This window comes from Taudactylus pleione, unplaced genomic scaffold, assembly GCF_031769625.1.
Source record: "Taudactylus pleione unplaced genomic scaffold, aTauple2 ptg000006l, whole genome shotgun sequence".
Lineage (NCBI taxonomy): Eukaryota > Metazoa > Chordata > Amphibia > Anura > Myobatrachidae > Taudactylus > Taudactylus pleione.
Window position 1 is genome coordinate 30,167,934 of NW_028284409.1, and position 6,053 is coordinate 30,173,986.

Genomic DNA, 6,053 nt, shown 5'->3' on the forward strand with positions numbered 1-6,053 from the left:
ATACATAAACTTGAATCTTGGAATTGTTTTGTTTTCAACAATGTTGCAGACATGTTCACACTAATTACGAACAAAGAAGGTATGAATGGCCTGTTTCCGGCAAAAAGTTTTCACCAAAAACACGCGAAAATGGCTTTTCGCTCCAAATTGAATACGGGCATATGTATGCCGAGGAGTTTATATGTCCCTTAAGGATTTGAACTTCCAACTACTTAAGTGCATCAGTAGCTTGCTTTAGATCAGTGGCTCACATTTTCCAGGTCACTCAGCAGGTGCACAGGTGTAGTTTTTACTTACTGACACATTTTAAAAGATCCACTGGTGGAGCTAATTATTTAAATTGTGATTCTGTGAGGATACCTGGAAAACATGCACTGTTTGGGGTCCTGAGGACCTAACTGGAGAACCTATGCTTTAGATATTCTATTTACTTTGGATTTTAAATACAATGTAAGTCTTAATGCCATCATTGGAAAACTTGATGTTCCTTTTGTCCTGTTCTTGATACCATTATAGATGAGATAGGCTTGTTTCATATTTGCTTTCCTTACATTATGACATGTTTACATTTCTAATGGATTGATTTTCTTCTAGTGTGTCCACAAGGGTAGAGTAGTAATATTGTCTCACCTATCCTGTTCCACACCATGGTACCAATTATACTGAAAGACCATTCATTTTTGTTGTTAACGTTTTATTTAATTGATCTTATTTCTGTATTCACCTCCCAGGTATTAAACTTTTAATTTGTAATCAGTGTGAACCATATTACATGTGTCTCTTTTTTATAGACATATCTTTATCCACTTTCCTAGTGAAACATCAATTTCATGCAGCTCTTTTTATAATTATGATTCAATATGGGCAGAAATGATGATATTCATATTTCTCTTTATTCATTAACCTTTTATAATAATATATATGTTACATGGTGGTGCGTAAATTAGCCATTGCTTTTGCAGCATGAAAGCTCTCTGCATGTGAGGAGAGCTGCAGTGTTTGTGGCTGGTCAGACTTGCCATAGATTCTGCATGACTGCTTGATGTGCGTCAATAGTACCTATGTTTACACAGGAGTGCAACTTTGGACAGAAATGAGAAGGCAGCAGTGAGCATCTTTATGCCGGCTGTGCTTTGGCAGACATTAGCATCTTTTCACAGTGGCATTTCATGGGAAATTGCAGCTGCAATAGCATTAACTTTCTATGCTGAATAAGGTCCTAAGTTTCTCTACCAAATTAGGTGATAAGCTGCAATATACTAATAAAATCCATTTCTTCCAAACCATGCAATCAAGTTGGCAAAACTTTCAAAACCCTTGGTTATTCCTTTTTTCTAAATAATTATCAATGGCTGTGTCATGGTTGAGGTTTAACTCAATGTTAATATAATGAAAAAAAATTTAAGTGTGCACTTCCCAAGGGTGAAGCTTACTTGTGAAGCTTGTATGTGTACAACAACAGGAGAGAACAAGGAGCTGCTTTAGGAACAGGCACTCTTTAGAATATTAGAATGATAACTATGGTAAAACTTGACTTTTAATAATATTTGAAGACAGGATTATGGGCTCTACTCATCATTACTAAATCAACCCTTTTTACAATGTTTTCATGTTTGTTTCTCAATTTTTATTAGTTTTCCTATTCAACAAGACTGTAACAAAGGATATATCGCTTTGTTACAAAACTGACCTGATAATTTCCACACTCTCCATACTTAAGTATGGGGATTTAGAAATTGTGTAATTCATCAAATTCCGAAAATGCATTATTTTTGGAATTTGATAGTGAAACTGCGTGCCATCCTGAGATGGCATTCAGCTCCCAAATGTCTTCACAAGCTGGAACAGCTTGTGAAGCAGCATGCCTAGCGACGGGATCTGTTCAGATCCCTCACCAACATGACCTTGTGATGGTGTGCCTCCTGCTTGCACACCTTTTCTGGCAAAGAGCCCCACAGAACACCGCTCCAGGCAGTCCCTTCAGCCTGCAGCTCCGGACCCACGTCAGTTTAATTTTTGGGTCCTGCACATGCTCATCATGAAGATTACTTCATGCAAATCTTTTCATGTGATGATGGCTTGCAGGCTCACTTCCCTGTTTGGGTGCTGCGCATGCACAGTATGAAGACTACACAGTAGATAAGTGAGAAATTACAGCTGCAGAGGGGAAATGTGAAAAGCTGTCTCTGCAAAAGGGGCCACTTTTCAAAGTGATACTTTCATAAATTGAGAATGATGATTTTAATAAATTTTTGGTAAAAATAAACAGCAAATTTAAAACTTAACTTTCCCTAAAGAGAATTTTATCATGATGATTAAAGCCCTTAATGAGGTACATATTTAAAGAAAAGGATTACAGATTCCCTACAAAATGGACAATTTAAATGATTAGGGCAGTGAATCTACCCAAAAGTACAAATTGGTATAGCATAAGAGAGAAGCAAAATATAGTGAAGCATACACAGAATTAAAAAAATGTCAGCCATATGCACAATTTAGCAAATAATCACAATTGTACACATACAGTATGATATTGTGGACCCCTTGAATGAATGTAGAAGAGATTCATATACAGTAAATTCTGTAGCAGGAAATCCAATACACATAATACACAGCTGCTGTTAAAGAATACAACTGCATTTCTGGGCCAGTATTACCACTGCTGTCAATCGTAAGCATTGGACGAGTGATAAGAGAGTGGTTGCTGGTATTGTAGATGGAAAATAAATAGTACTGCTTCTACTGTACCATCCACAGCTGAGTGAAGACTCCTGGGTGAGGGATCTCAGTGCAAGGCACTGCTAATTAACAGTGCAATGAGCAAGCAGCTGAAACATAGGTGTAGCAGAGGAGGCAGCTGGTAAGGTATTCTTCATGTTTGTGGGAAACTGGAGGGACTGTTGTGCACAATGAGTGGCCTCTAAGCATCTAGTGAGCATTTTGCCATGGGGCTTGATCAACATCAGGATTTGTGAATAAGGGGTCTATTCATTTTGTTAATAATCATACTAATTTGCCACAAGCACCAGAGCAATTCATCATTCCTCCAGAGTGGAGACAGCTGATCTGAAAATCAGCTGTCTCCCCAAAGCAGCTTCACTGCTTCTTTCGGAGCAGTAAAACTTAGCAGTGCTAAGTCAGCTCGGCAGTGCAAGTGTGCCTGTGTGCAATAGAGTTCACGCAGGCACAAAAATCCTCAGCAGATGGAGTTGGACAGGGTTGGAGGGATCCTAAGTTTCTATCTTCGCAACCTGGGACTCATTTCCATAGGGAAGGAGCTGGGTGAGCGCCAAGTGTGGGAGCAAACACCATCTGAAGATGGCAAATGCTTCTGCTGTCAAGCTCTGAAAATATTGTATTTCGGAGCTTGTTGAATTTCTGTCCCCATACTAGTGTATGGGGACAGCGGGCGACATCGGAAGTAAAAGGTAAGCAGTCAATATCTGTGATAACTCTTGCATTACCTTTATAATGAATAGTAAAAACACTTAATTTCTACAAAAGCAGGTGAAAATATTCATTTTGATAATGAATAGACCCCTAAGTATACTCTCTGGAACAATTTGTGTAAGAGTCATTTGTAACACATTCAAATCTGTTGACTTTTTATAGAGTTGAATGCTTTTTAAATCCACTGTATATTAACATTTACAGTACATGAAATTTGTATACATGCAATTCACCCTAAAATGTATCTTTCAGTTTCTTTAGATTTTAATTATGCTTTTTGGGAGGGGAGTAGCAACAAATGTACTTAAATGCATAAAGCATCTAGGAGCATGGAAGGCTGAATTTCCTGACGTCTGGAAGGACCACTGGAGGACTGCCTGCATCTCTGAATCCTGCATATGTATGTTATCATCATGTTTTGTTGAACATTATTAAATGATTGTATCTTCTACTAATATGTTAAAGTAATTGCACATACAGTAATAATGTGCAAAAACAGCTTGATTATAGTTGCATATGATTTCTTTTGATTGGTTGAGAACCATGAAATAGTGTCACTCTAATTAAACTGCTGCTTCTTAGTAGTCGGAAAGTGTGTCAGGTGATGGTATCACACATGTGAGATGCATGCTGTATGTACTCATTAAGTTTCCTTTTGACTTCTATGGTTATTGAGATATAGAAACCAACTTTAATTAGACAGGAACTGGGTGTACGAACATTTTGTGGTAAATATGTTAAATTTGAATGGGCAATTTTCTCTTCTTAGTCTGTTTTGTATCAGTTAAGGAAGGTGGCTGAGATCTTTGGTATGGTGAATATACTTAATTTAACATACTGTATTTTAGCAGAGCTACAAATTTAACTGACTTTTTATATGCTGTTATTATTACTAAGACAGCTGCATTGAAAAGTGAATTTGGAGTAACACACTAATACAACTTATAAACATTGTGATACATACGCGCACGCAGGGGGGGGTTCCGAGAACCAAGAAACCCCCCTGCACGCCACTACATTGCAGCGCAGCTTATCAATATATATATATATATATATATATATATATATATATATATTTTTTTTTTTTAAAGAGATCTCAGCCGGCAACTGTTCCTGGCTCACCTGGCTGTAGGGGGAGCTGCAGCAGTAGCGTGCAGCTCCTCCAGGGCAGTTCCTTCCCAATTCCTACGGGGCACCACATTGTGGTAGAGATGATTTGGATCATCCTCGGTAATAGTGACTGGTGCTCTCTCCCAGAGCCACGCGGCACCGTAGGTGGGTGCAATGCAATACATGTGGGGGGAGCCGGGGGGAGACGAGGGGAGGGGGGTGATCTTTAATAAGCCAGCGCTGTATTTATATGGCTTTGTGTCAAGTGAGAGGTGTGTTTGTGTCAGTGTGTATTTCAGTGAGTGTGTGCCTGCTTTGTCAGTGTGTATGTGTGTGACTCTAGGCTTTGTCTGTGCGTGTGTGTGTCATGTGTGTGACTCTAGGCTTTGTCAGTGCACTGTGTGTCTAGGCTTTGTCAGTGTGTGTCAGTCTGTGTGTGTATAGACTTTGTCAGTGCAGTGAGTGTGTGTGTGTGTGTGTTGGCTTTATTAGTGTGTGTAGGCTTTAGCAGTGTGTGGGCTTTGTCCGTGCAGTGAGTGTGTGTGTGTATTCTTTGTCAGTGTGTGTGTGTGCTTTGTCAGTGCAGTGAGTGTGTGTGTGTGTAGGCTTTGTCAGTGCAGTGTGTGTTAGTGTGTGCTTTTAGGCTTTGTCAGTGTGTGTGCGTGTATATGTCACTGTGTATGTTTGCAGTGCCGCCTTTTTTATTTCTTTGAGGAGCTGAAAAGCTCCACATAAATATAGTCAAGTAGACCGGCACGCCAAATAACATTCAACAGCTGGGGTGCAGAGCGCTCAGTCTTGAACATACAATCACATACAGGCAGCACTCCTCGGGTACTCAATAATCCAATCTTGTTACTCTATTACTGTGCAATGTTTCTGATGCAATTATTACATATTTTGTCAAGGCTTTGCCAAAATATGTAATATATTCATCTGAAACGTTGTACAGTAATGGATTAACAAGCTTGGATTATTGAGTATTGATTATTGAGTACCCGAGGAGTGCTGCCTGTATGTGGTTAGATTTTTTGCCATTGGTTTTGTAACAAAGTATTGGAAACCCCCCTTTCAAAATCCTGAGTTTGCCACTGTGATACTCTGGGGTAATTAGCTTGGTAGAGGGGTCAGCGGTGCAGTTTCTAGGTGCTTAAATAAGGGTCCACACACAACTTTGCAGTTTAAACAAACACAATGGATCTTTACTGTCAGCATTCAGGAACAAAAATGACAAAATCCTAGTCTGCATTTGGGGCACTACCACACTGCTTGAACCCTGACTAACATGGCAGCTAGACAGCAAATGTCTCAGTCTATAGTCCTGTTTCTCACAGATTAAGACACTGGCCTCCTTGCCTGGCTGCCACAAAGTCACACAAAACCTCTCTTGTGGTCCTCCCTGCCACATGCAAGTATGGATACTGGCCTCTTGGCCTCAGATTCAAGGTCCACTGGCCTTGCTTCCACAACTCCACCTGGACTGTATACACACT